This window comes from Ruditapes philippinarum, unplaced genomic scaffold, assembly GCF_026571515.1.
Source record: "Ruditapes philippinarum isolate M1 unplaced genomic scaffold, ASM2657151v2 ctg1012_1_1_1_1, whole genome shotgun sequence".
NCBI classification, from domain to species: domain Eukaryota; kingdom Metazoa; phylum Mollusca; class Bivalvia; order Venerida; family Veneridae; genus Ruditapes; species Ruditapes philippinarum.
Window position 1 is genome coordinate 168,279 of NW_026865803.1, and position 14,447 is coordinate 182,725.

The 14,447-nt window shown below is 32.9% G+C and overlaps 1 long non-coding RNA gene across 1 annotated transcript; it reads right to left on the bottom strand.

Annotated features, from left to right (window-relative positions):
- Positions 1 to 10,628: 10,628 nt before the first annotated feature.
- On the bottom strand, positions 10,629 to 12,746 carry LOC132730379 (uncharacterized). The gene is made up of 3 exons (XR_009625756.1): positions 12,144 to 12,746; positions 11,469 to 11,682; positions 10,629 to 10,813 (listed from the first exon to the last, which is right to left on the bottom strand). It is a non-coding gene; the product is annotated as an uncharacterized LOC132730379 (long non-coding RNA).
- Between the last annotated feature and the right edge of the window lie 1,701 nt (positions 12,747 to 14,447).

Below are 14,447 nucleotides of genomic sequence, written 5' to 3' on the forward strand. Positions count from 1 at the left end.
ACCCTTTTGGGGAATTTTAAATTTAAAAATAAAATTTAAAAGGAAAACGGCGGGGGTTTCAAAATTTAGTTCGTATCAAAGATAATTCGTTTTTAAGCCCAGGTTTGTTATAAGTGAAATTTGAAAATGCAATTTCTACTTTAAAAAAACACTCTAACTTGATTTTAAAATTCAATTTCCTTTACATTTACCCTTTAGTAAATAAAAACACTACACCCTTCATAAATGGGAAATTTTATTTTTTTTTTTTAGAGTTTTTAAAATTTCTTAACATTCCCATAAATTTTATCTAGTTAAAAACCACATTTTCCCGCGGGCCCTTCTTTGTAAAGGGAAAAAAGCAAAACAATTAATAAAAGGTTTTTTTCCCTATTTTTTGGGGCAGTTTTAAACATTCTTTAAACGTTCAACTTTTGATACTATACAGCAGTACACACGTATAGAGATTTGTGCTCTATTGTGTGCATATAATACATGAAACACACCCCTGATGAATGCATACACCGAAAGTACTTGCTAATGGGTATTATATTTTAGCACTGTACGAATGTTTATTTTCTCCCAATTTATATACACATAGTGTCATAGTGTCTGAGAGATGTTTTGGTCTCTATTTATGAGAAGAATGTATTTGTTAGGTGCATGATAGCACAGGTTTAGCATCATGGTTTGCCACATGGTCCCGATTAACCTTCTTCGTCATTATTGGTCTCAGTTTGGCTCGAACAAGTATTTCATTTCTCGGTTTATTTAAGGTCTCCTCAAAAACATCTCTCAAAAACACTATGAATTATAAAACAGCAAATGTTATTTATTTTATCTCTTGCAAAGTGTGCAACAAACAATATGTCGGCGACACTAATTTTCCATTAAGTAAACGAATGAACTTACATCGTTCTGAATGGAGAACACGTAAATTTAACAGATCCCCAGTCGCTGAACATTTTCACCTTGAAGGACACAGTTTTAAAGACGTGTCCCTCTGTTGTATTGAACAGAACACACAGTGGTCAGAAGTAACATTCAAATCACGTGAGACATAGTAGATTCGCCGACTTTATACGCTTGAGCATCAAGAATCAATAAAGGAGACTAACTTTAACATAAATCCTCACCCATATCTGACAAATTGCTTTAAACCTTCCTTAAATAATTAGGCAGTACCGGGGAGGACACTCTTTCCCGGCGCTTGCGAGTTTTTCATCTATTGGCATTTGTATTTTATTTCTAGTTTATAAAACATTCTACTGGATAAAAAATGCAACTTCTGACATTTTACTTTTAGTAAATAAACACTAAATGCTCTCATACATGTGGTTTTAAATTTTTGTTAAATAGTTTAAAATCCCCAAAGATTCGGTATTATATCTACGTTACACCACATTGTTCGCGGGCCATTCTTTTGTAAAGTATAACAACACAGACCATTCAATAACGGTCTTTTCATAATCCATGCAATTTTTTCACCATTCAAGCGATTGTGTTTCAGTTCAGTTTTTGATACTATACAGTACGCACGAATAAAGATTTTGCGCTCTATTATGTGCATATTATACATGTAATACACCCCTGGTGAAGTCATAATACGCCGCAAGTACGGTATTTATACAAACGTATATTTTCTCACTATTTATTGTTATTCTATCTACGTTCTTGTATCCTTCTTGGGATCCAGTATTTGTGAAATGTAAACATTTTCGCAAACCTACAATATACATTATCAAGAACCATACTCGTCTTACACCACTCCTCTGATATCAGTTTCTTTGAAAAGTATATACATTTGTATATATATTTACTAATGTAGTGTTGAGTTGTTTATCTAAATTTGTTAAAGAAGCTCTCCATTAGGTATGCACTTTCAACTACTACTGTCTGATAACAATTAATGTTCATTCTCTAAATGTTTTGTTTTGATTCCAAAAATATCCATAAAGCATCTTATTTAATTATTAAAGTAGACAATAAATGCACACTTTTCCATAGCTACATGTTTGTTTGTTTGATTGATTGAATGACTGATTGGTTGATTGATAGATTGATTGCATGTTTGTTTGTTGTCATGAATCTATTGTATACGTAAAATGTGATATTTTGTTTGTTCATTTTCATGCAGCTATTACATACTGTATATGAATATAATGTATTGTAGATTATGTACTTTGTACAAGTCTTAATAAAATGTCTGCTCTGTTCTATAAAGTTATAAGATATGAAAAAGGGGCTATTTCATGTAGTTGTAATTAAATGAATGAACATTTACACTTTATTATTGAATCGATCACATTACTTAATATTCATTTTAATAGAACAGCTGAATCTAGGGAAACTCGTATTATATCATGTTATTTTATCTTTAAAATATAAAGTTATCATTTTTGTATATCGACATTACATGCAATGAATTGACTAGGAAATAACATGCATCGAATAAATTTAGTGCAAACGAAGTTTTTGTTGCCTGTAAATTAAGTGAGCATATTTGACATCTCTCTGACATAAGTGTTACGTACAATATAGTAACTGTTAATGTTTTATTAACTTGTATAATAATTCGTTTTTTTTCAGTTACAGCTGTTACTTGTTTATTTGATTACATTCATAATTCGGCAAAGTATTTTCACATATTGATTAAATACAGCAATTAGCTTCAATGAGGTGCAGCAGGAGAGGTGATAGGTTGCAAAACTTTCAGAACCTGGCTTCGCAAGTTCCTCTCCCTTTTTTGCTTCTGATTTATATAGAGCTTCTTATATACTCACTTCGTCTCTTTTATACTGAACCTTTACTGTAGGAAATAACAAAAACACCAAGTTTCCAGCTCTAATTTGTTTAATACAGATTTATAAATGGCAATTTTCTTTTTTTAAATGTACTCACTTCAATTTATCAAACTATGAATTATCTGATAAATAATAAATTCTTACCTTTATAGTTATTACCAAATTCAATTAAAATAAACTTTCACTTCAGAATAATTGAAGAGAGAAATTATTACTTTTACTTTTTATAAAAGACTATCTAATAAATTTAGATAGGAGAAGAGGCGGTAGCGTGGCTTTGTAACCTTTGCTACCAATGATGTCATTTAATATACCAATGTTATTTCAAAACAACAAATATATCAACATTTAGTTTCATAATATAAATCAATAATAATTAACAAAACCAAAATTATTCAAGTCTTATACCTGAAGTATTTTCTATATTAACAAATTCAATCTATAACAATGTACTTAATATGCTGTGTGTAAACTGTAATTCAAAATGAAACATATTATAATTTTATGTACTACTGCAAAAGGGAAATAACAAATTTATAACCTAAGTGTCAAAAATCAGAACATTTATTTAGAAACAACCTGCCCTAGTATAGAGGTTGCATTCTGTGTATATATTGTAATTATCATACACAACATACAGATATAATTCTAATAACAATACTTAGTAGACTGAAAAATGTGTTTTGGTCCTACGAGTTCCATAGCCTCCTCTACGTTAATAACGGAGATACAGAATAAAGTTAATCATTTGATAACAGCCAATTTATGGACAGGCAAGGATGTTATGATTTCCGACATATGGTTAAATTCCGGCGCTGAGTAATAAACAAACTTAAAAAACACACACACAGTCCATTTTCTCCGACACACATACTTACAAGACGTTTTTAATAATTTAAATGGCATAACTACATTCTATATTTTGTTTATTTGTTGTGGAAGATATAAAAAAGAACGCTTAGTTATATCAAAGGATTCTGGGGGTATTTTCTAATTACGCAAATATAAGATAATCATGGAATGAGTGTTTTCGTGTTCATCATTTGAGAACAAACAAATGTAACAAGAGACGACGTGGGTTTTGACTTCAGCAAAGGAAAGTTTTACAATATCACAGTAGTACTTCGCGGAGAATTTTATATTTAATTTACACTTGGATATTATATGTCAAGATTCTTGTACAATAATCATGATTTCCTTATTATGAAAACAACACGACAATACATTACATGTATAAATAAGATAATAGGTATTAAAAAAAACTTATGTTGCTGAAAACTACAATTGTTCAAAAGCTTCATCTTTTGTCTATGTTTGCATAAAAAATCACTTTTCGTTCATTTATAGAATCGGCATTATATTATTATTTAATTTTTATATGCTTTAATAATGTTGTGAACAAAAGACTTACCTTTTTCATAGTTATTTGTCTGTTATGGTCTTCATCATGTTAACATTCTGTTCCAACTACTTGTAATATACATTTTTAAAACAATTCAAGATATTTAGTACAGTACAAAAATAAGTTAATCACATTACAACTATCAGCATCAATCTTTAATAAAAACATTTAAACGTTGTCGTGATTTTGTTGGATAACATTTTCACCCTAAACCGTTTTATCATGGACAACAATCTCATAAAATCCTATAAGTACGTGTATATATATAATTCTCATGTAAAGCTCTTGTTGATGTGTCATATGAAACAAGGTCGTTAAAAACAAGAACAAAGATCAATAAGGTAAAGGCAACGCAGGACCAGCCCCACGACACTGGCCCCGAGTAGAGCACCCAGAAGGACCACAAAACCCATAAAAACAAAACCACGTTCACCATTTTAGTATTTTAATTTCGGCCCAATTTGAAATATATTTTTCCATTTTTGGCACTGAATGGTCCTCTGAATTTGGGAGTTTTTCCCTTTTCATCCAATTTATTATTTCTTTCATACAAACATCTATCAACCGATGCTTTGGAAACCCGTTTGATGGATATTACAACCTCACCACTAGTTCTTATGAACAATTCCAGGAAAAACCAAGGGCTGCAACCCTTACTTCTCAGGTTTGCAGTTTCGGGCGTTTCATGAAGTGTATACCTTTTATTTCACTAATTAAACCATTGAAAACATTTTTGTAATCATAAATATTTAAAAAAAAACACGTATTTATGCATTTGATTTTATTCTGATCCTCTGTTTTGCATTCCCATATTGACGAGATTTAGAAAACTATAATAAGACATTGCAATTGTTACCAGTTAAATATAGAACAATAAGAAATATAACCAAATTTATATTAGACTTGACAAGACAACATGAATTGATAAAAACTGTGTTTAAAAAATTAAAAAATGGCGTCAAATTCACGTGATATAAGCACATTGATTTATTATATTAAACTAAACAATTTTGTCAAGATTGCATTATCGAAATTTTATGATAAATATTTACTTTAGTTTAAAAAATAAAAAAAATAATTTTTTATAAGAGTTGTAGTTTTTTGCGATTTTTTTCCCTTTTGAAAATTTTTTGAAGTTTTAATTTTAAAAACAAAATTTAAAGGGTAAAAAAAAACAAAGCGCCCTTTTTATTTTTATTGAAAATAATTAAAAACTGCAACATTTTTTTTTAATCAAGGGCGTTTATTTTACAAAATTTCAAACTGTTCCAAAAAGTATTTACATATTTGGGTAAATGTTTTAGTTTGTTTAATTTTAAAACCCGTTTTGTCATATAAATTTTCAAAAGGGAACTAAAAAAAGCCCTCCCTGGGCACCCGGGGCCCCCCCCGCGCCCCTGTTCTATTTTTTTTAAAAAGTCAAGGGGAAAAAACCCCTACAAATACTGGATAAAACCAAAAACGAAAACCCCAAGGGGCAAATCTAAATTTCCACAATCCCATAGGTTTTAAATTAAAAGCTATGTCAAACTCCCCTTTTTGAGGACTATTACGACAACAAGTTTTAAAAATTGCAAAAAATTTTCTAAGTTGAAAGGCCAATCAATCTAAAAATTAACTAAATAAATTCAGACGAAAAAAATCTGATGCAACAACTGCAACATTTCTGATCAACATTCCTTAAGTTTCATACTCTAGGTCAAATACTTTTTTTGAAGTAACATGCGACCAAGTTGAAAAAATTGCAAAAAATTTTACTAAAGTCAAGGGGCAATTAACTCTGAAAAATACTAAAAATATCCAGACGAAAATACCCAGGTGCACAACAAACACATTGCTGATCAACATTCCTGAAATTTAATATAACATCTAGGTCAAATACTTTTTGATACATGCGACAAAGTTGAAAATTGGCAAAAATTTTATTCAAGGGAATAACTCATAAATATTGAAAATATCCAGACGACAAATACCCAGGTGCACAACTACACATGCTGGATCAAACATTTTCTGTAAAGTTTCCATGACTCCAGGTCAAAATACTTTTTTAAGTAACATCGACACAAGTTGAAATTGCAAAATTTTTACTAAGGGTCAAGGGCATAACTCTGAAAATTACTAAAAATATCCCGAAAAATACCCAGGTGCAAAACCAACACATGCTATCAACATTCCTGTAAGTTTCATGACTCTAGGTCAAATACTTTTTGAGTTACATGCGACACAAGTTAAAATTGCAGAAAAATTTTACTAAGTCAAGGGCAATAACTCTGAAAATACTAAAAATTCCAGAAAAAAAATCCCAGGTTGCACAACTACTACACATGCTGATCAACATTCTGTAAAGTTTCATGAGTCTAGGTCAAATACTTTTTGAGTTACTGCGGACACAAGTTGAAAATTGCAAAATTTTTCTAAGTGAAAGGCAAAATAACTCTAAAAAAATACTAAATAAAATCCAGACGAAAAATATCTGATGCACAACTGCACATGCTGATCATAACAATTCCTGTAAAGTTTTCATGAACTCTAGGTCAAATACTTTTTGAGTCAACATCGAAACAAGTTGAAAATTGCAAAAATTTTACTAAGTCAAGGGCAATAACTCTGAAAATACAAAAAAATATCAGACGAAAATACCCAGGTGCACAACAACACATGCTGATCAACATTCCTGTAAAGTTTCAATGGACTCTAGGTCAAATACTTTTTGAGTTACATGCGACACAAGTTGAAAAATTTTGCAAAATTTTACTAAGTCCAAGGGCAATAACTCTACAAATACTGAAAATATCCAGACGAAAAATACCCAGGTGCACAACTACACATGCTGATCACATTTCTGTAAGTTTCATGACTCCAGGTCAAATACTTTTTGAGTAACATGCGACACAAGTTGAAAATTGCCATAAATTTTACTAAAGTCAAGGGCAATAACTCTGAAAATACTAAAAATATCCAGACGAAAATACCCAGGTGCAAACAACACATGCTGATCAACATTCCTGTAAAGTTTCATGACTCTAGGGTCAAATACTTTTTGAGTACATGCGACACAAGTTGAAAAATTGCAAATTTTACTAAGTCAAGGGCAATAACTCTGAAAATACTAAAAATATCCAGACGAAAAAGTACCCAGGTGCACAACTACACACATGCTGATCAACATTCCTGTAAAGTTTTTCATGACTCTAGTCAAATACCTTTTGAGTATACATGCGACACAAGTTTGAAATTGCAAAAATTTTTACTAAGTCACAGGCAATAACTCTGAAATAACTAAAATATCCAGACGAAAATACCCAGGTGCACAACTACACATGCTGATCAACATTCCTGTAAAGTTTCATGACTCTAGGTCAAATACTTTTTGAGTTACGTGCGACACAAAAGTGAACGGACGGACGGCTGGACGGAAGGACGGACGGACAGACAGATGGACGGACAAGGGTAAATCTAAATGCCCGCCACTAACGTGGGGGCACAAAAATGAAAATACATTCACAAGTCAGGAAAATACTTCCCGTATAAGGTTTCTTATCAATTGAATTATGCAAGTGTTATTCCGTTTGCTTGTTTATTTTTTTACGACAAATCGACATATAATGAGTTTGTTTATTGTTTATAAAATATTGTGATGACACATACGCAGCTTGTAGAAGTAACGGAGTAAAATCAATGTGAGATCAAGGCAAGTTCTAAAGACAATCATACACAATTATTTTTGTGGATTCTTTTTTGATATAAATTTCCTTCTGTAAGATGAACGGGTCCATCAAGAAGCCTTGGTTTTCGAACCCAAGAGAAATGGGGTTAAATGAGGTGAAAATTTAAGTAGGTAAACGGGTAATTACAATTGACCCGTTCTAATCTAAACAAAGGAGTTACAAGACAATTTGGAATTAAAAACAAAACCATTGTACTAATGCGCTGCTTATTATTTTAATAGCCGACTATCTAAAAACATAGATTAATGACAAAAATAAAATGGAAAATAACTATATATGATAGAGATCGTAAACGATTGAACAATAACAAATAAGAAATGTACATGTACTAAAATTTGACAACGTGCCATTTAACATCAGTTTTGACTTCCTGGGTCGTATGGGATACCGTTCTTTGAATGCCACCTTTCCTTGTTGATCTTGTTTACCACATTCCTATGAAATGTACAGAGAATAACTGAATATAAGAAGTATTTTTCATTGGGCCTTTTAACATTCAAACTGAAATCTGAAAATCACTTTGGTCATTCCTAAATACAATGTTAAGGATAGCTTTTGATTAATATGCAGTATATTCAAAGTAACAACACCGCCAATTACGTTCACCAACCATTAAGTCCAACTATATCTTTCCTTGACTTGTTAGAATGTAAATAGATACTATTACGCATTGCATTGTTGTAGAATAATGCAGTTTTTGCTCAGGCCTTCGTGATTATATTCCTACGCATTTGAACCGTGCATAATTCTACAGCAATACACTTAGAATTGATATCTATTTCCTAACTAAATAATATAACCGGTTAGCAAATTTATAAAGATGGCGTCTGCATACGGTAATACTATCTGTCAACACCTGTGTATTTAATTTACCGTTTCATCAGGGACACTGCAAAATAAACACAGATCGGTCATTTCTGACACAACTGTGTCTTTTTCATGGTGGGGTAGAAAAAAAATTACAAGTTTTAAATCTTCTTTATTTTTATATACAATGTTAAACTATAAATATAAACAAAACAAATTTAACAGTAACACATGTCCGATGAAACCGAATAATCATAAATATAACATATAACTAGTCTAGATTAAATAAAAATAATGTCTATTATAAACAAATCTCTGTATCTCCAACTGATATTAAGTGGTCAAATATCAATTCCACTTCACTACAAAAATATTGATAATTGCTACACAGTCTCATTGTAAATGTTAAACATATTAGACTTCACACAACGTTGATATGCTATGTTTAAAACATTACCAAGAAAATTACCAAAAAGTGTTCAGCATATGCAAAAATAGTTACTAACGCAGTAGAAATATCATGGTGATAAAATACTACAAAATCAGTCTTAAACTTACATAACATGTAAAATATAGCTTGGATCTTGAATGTTTTAAAATTTCTTAAAAGTTAAGTGCACTGTTCTCAATCTTTGTTTTCTTGAAATATTCTGGCTCATCTAGAGGCCTACAGCTTTAAGCATAGTTTTAAAAATGTAAAAAAAAAAATTACGAAATGTAAAAAAATAAGTGCCCAGTAATGACAGACGTGTGCTATTTTGCAGTTTTAATTGCCATATTTCTATTGTGTGACTAACACAGTAAGGGAAATTTTTGCACGCCTCCAGATGAGCCAAAATTTTTCAAGAAAATAAATATTGAGAAATCTGCACTAAACTGTAAAAACAGTCAAGATCCAAGTTATATTCTACATGTTAAATCTGAAGTAATGATGATCTAAAGTTTAAAAATATATTCTCTATAATATCAAAAACTGAAAAATTTGATTTTCTACATATCAGGCAAATGAAGTAGCAAAATATTCCAAGTTCCAAGAGAGGTTTCTCACTTAATAGTTTGTATTATGTTTAAAGAATTGAAACAAAGATTAACAAATTTCCACAAAATGTCACTTGGATCATAGTAGGTTGAATAATTAAACAACACTTACAACCGCCTCCGTGGTCGAGGGGTTAAGTCTATACTTCTAATCCAGTTACCTCTCTGGCGTGGGTTCGATCCCCGAGATGCTTTTGGTAGTTTAGCCGGAGGAAGGTAGTCTAGTACTGGTGTAACTCTCCAGGAACGATTGGTTAGGAAACTACCCGCCTATATACTGAAATACTGTCTGCTGAAAAAGCGTAAAAATGAAAACAAACAAACTTGGGACATGAACAAAATTAGAATTAGACAACTATTTTTACACACCCATGGGTGGAAAAGATTTTATTTTAAATATATAAAATAAGAACCAATTCAAAATTAATTTCTAAAGCAAATATATACAAATTCGATTTCCAAAAGGATAGGAATGTCAAAAAAATAGGATAAAAAACAGAAATCCCCTAAAAGAAAGCCCAACAACCGGCAAAATTGAAAATGTTTGCAGGCTCGGTTTTTGAAATTGAGCCTGTTTCATGGACGGTAAATGGAAATTGCAAGTTACCATCCACGCCCCCTAGCACCCGGCTTAAGCAGAATTCAACATTTAAACACTACAATAGTGAAATTTGAATTTAGAAACGATCCGCAGATGTGTTCATACGGCGGTTATCATGGAAACCTTCAATGTGACACAGTAGTGGTCATTCCATGAAAAGCGGCGTATAGGTATACAAGTTTCCTGTTTGATATTTGTGATTTGGCATCAGAAGATATGCCGAACTTTTACAAAGAACAGAACTTTGGAAATTGCACAGGTGATGTCTATTTACTTTTTTTCTGCTTCGTAGGACTCGTCCTCAGCCTACTTCTTACTTTTCTCGGTCGTTTCATCCTAAACGCCACTTCTGCGTCTATTTGTAACATATCCTCTCCTTTTTCTTCCTGTTCACATGTTACAGGCTCCCTTTCTGTTTCTTCCTCATTGTTAAGCATGTGTTCTCCAGAGTGTACTACAAAAATAACATGAATTGAAAACAATCTCTTGCTACAATTTTAAAGTCCAATAAATAAACTTAATATCAAGAGGCGGCATGGCTTGACTGATGAATTTGTTGAACTATTATCTAAAGAATGCTAGCAGCATGGGTTTTAAATTGTCACAGGTAACATATTGAGCAAAAAAAACGTTTACAATTAGTACTTGCTCAATACAGCAACATAATTATCAGTGGTTCAATATTGTTATAGCTTCCAAAGACAATTGAACTTAATAGATTTGAAAACACATGACAAGAGACCTAACAGGAACGTTGTGTCAAAATTAGCATGTTACAGCAAAAGATTGTTGGTTATGACCAGTAGGCAAATATATACTTTGTGCTTTGATTAATTAGTTTCTTTGTTAAAAAATACATTTTTTCATTTAACTTCACCCAATTCAGGAGAAAGTTTTTCAAGGTTACTTTTTCATGTTTAAATGTTGAATTCTGCTTAAGCCGGTGCTAGGGGGCGTGGACGGTAACTTGCACTTTCCAGTACCGTCCATGAACAGGCTCAATCAAACCGAGCCTGCACATTTTCAAATCTTGCCGTGTTTGGGCTTTCTTTAGGGATTCTGTATTTATCTATTTATTGGATAATAAAATCATTTAAACAACTCTTAACGAGCAATAAATCTTTGCCTGATGTCTTCTCACATCACACACGTTGATAACCACTGCTCTAAGTAGCTGATCCTTCATTCTTACAACTTGAGAGGGATCTCCACTGCCTTCTGCCTTTTAGCGGGTCAGCATTCCTTCACTTAACCCAACTGTGTCAAGTAAAAACGGCCTTACAATTTTATCTACTCCTCCTTCATCTCTGTTTGACTTACAACCTGGAATAGAAAATAGCAAGTTGAAATATAAACTTTAATAAACAAAAACTGTGCAAAATGTTTTTTCTTGCTAAATAAGTATATCATTACAAAGCTTCAGCAAGACATTTCGTTGCTACAGTCTATTTAGTTCATATAAGAAATATGCATGATTGTCATCAAACCATTAGGCTAAACAGGTTCACAAATTATTATTTTGAAAGGGGGCGGGGGTCTATGTAACTTGTTTAACTCAGAAATAAGGTAGAGTGGGTTATCATAGCAATTTGATGTGCTGTTTTTTGTTTTAACCAATCATACTAAAAATCATTTTCTACAGAATTAAATTGCTCTGTCTTGATTATATTATAATACAAGAAAGGTTCTAACGTAAGATAATCTGGCTTTAATCTATTAGGAAAATATTAAGAACAGGCCTTGGCACCTTTCAAAATATTTTTTGGAAAAGCCTTGTTAAGTACCTTTCTAGCAGCTGTTAGAGGCACTGTTTTAGACTTTCCAGAACTCTCAGATCACAAGGCACCTTGTCCATGAGTTTCTCGGTGCAGTTGTGTACCTCCTCAGGACTTATATGATGAATTGCTTTCAGCAGGATTGGCAGTGCTGAAGAAGCTGAACCAGCTAAGTTTTCTAGAATACTGGCTACACTTTGTTGTTTCGGGCCTTCGATTCTCTCCATTTTAAATATGCAGAGCCTGCTGCTGTACCTAGTGATATGAAAACAATTTTTGTGTTAATACTTTAAAAATATTTGCTGTACATGAAAATGCTGTTGATATGTAACTCTGCATGCAAGTAAAACCAGATTTTAATAGATCCATATCAATTTTTAGAGTGATATTATTTCCCTTTCACGTGCAGAACTATTTTTTACAATTTGTAAAGAAAATATTTAAAAAAATTTCCTTTGGTTGCCATGGCAACCAGAGTTCTGCATGGAAACAATTTTCAAAGGTGACCACCAAATGAATATTCCATTGAAGTTTGGATGAAATTTGCTTAGTAGTTTATGTAAAGTAAAAGTGTACGGACGGACGCCGGACGAAAAGCGATCACAAAAGCTCACCCTGTGACAGGTGAGCTAAAAAGGCTTGTGGTAGAAGACATTGCCTCTAGTTTTTTATTTCTTTGATATTAACCCCCCCCCCTTCCCCCGGTCTCCTGTCCCCTTCCCTTTTTGGGCCTATTATTATTTTCTTTTGAATTCCTAATCAGTTACAAATTATTTATCATTTATTGATTAACGTGTCGTTGCCCTGTCCTTTTTATGTTTGGGGTCCGCCTGGGCTCCTTGCCATTGGTTCTTGTTGCTGGGTCATATGGGGGTTGCGTTCATTGAACGCCGCCTTTCCTTGTTGATCTTGTTTTTCATATTTGTAACCGTATAATAAATCCTAAATTGTTTCATACCATGGCAACGCGGGGACATCTCACAATTGGTAAAAATCACTTTTTTGCGTTGATTTTTCCATCAAAATTGATTCTAAAGTACCGCAAATTCTCAATGGATTGAAATAGAGTCAAATTCTTTTTAACGTTGGTTACACGTTAACTTAAGGTCGACCTGGGGTTATCTTTTAGCCTCTCACAAGTCCAATTTTTTTTTTGAAATTCATCTTACTTTATAACTAATATTCTGTCATACGCAGTTGAATTTGGACTGTCATTCCGTCATGATTAATGAAATACATTGCTTTACAAAGAAACATGTAAGCCATAAAAAAACTTGTTGCATATACTGTAACAATCAAAATGTCACAGTCAATCGGTTTTACGGCGAATCAACACAGTATAAGGTCATAGTTTGTATGTTTGTGTCATTTTACGCCTTTTTCCAACAGTATTTCAGTCATATAGGCGGGTAGTTTCCTAACCATCGTTCCTGGAGAGTTACACCAGTACTTGAAAACCTTCCTCTGCGCTAAACTACCAAAGCATCTCCCCGGGGATACGAACCACGCCAGATTAGGTAACTGGGGTTTTTAGGAAGTCTTCTTCACTCTAAAACCACTCGACACGAAGGCGGTGCACATAAAGGTCATAGAAGCGCCGAATGCAGCATTGTTTTCTTCTAATATTCGTTATGATTTAAGAGGACACATTTTCCTGCTACAAACGTTATCTGGTAATTCATAAATTGAAATAAGCTATTAGGGGGCGTCTGTGGCCGAGCGGTTAAGGTCGTTGACTTCAAAAAATAGATGAATACAGAATCCCTATAGAAAGCCCAACACGGCAAAAATTGAAAATGTTGCAGGCTCGGTTTTGATTGAGCCTGTTCATGGACGGTACTGGAAAGTGCAAGTTACCGTCCACGCCCCCTAGCACCGGCTTAAGCAGAATTCAACATTTAAACGTGATATAGTAAAATTTTGAATTTTAGAAACATCCGCAGATGTGTTCATACGGCGGTTATCATGGAACCTTCAATGTGACACTTCCGTGCCATTCCATGAAAAGCGGCGTATGGTCCCCAAGTAATAAAAAGCGTGTGCCCTAAACGAGAAAACAATGGGCGGAACTAAATAAAATGGAATTTTGAAAGGGGATCGGAGGTTATGAAGCCAGAGTTCTCAACAAGTTCTTTTTCTAACATGACAATCTTTTCACAAGTTCGCTTTAGATTTTTTTCAAGCCACTTGTTTCATTTACTGTTATAATCAAAATGTCTCACAGCCAATCGGTTTTACGGCGCATCAACACAGTAATAGGTCATGTAGCGCCGAATGAAGCAGCAGTTTTTTTTTAATATTCGCCATGTGTCA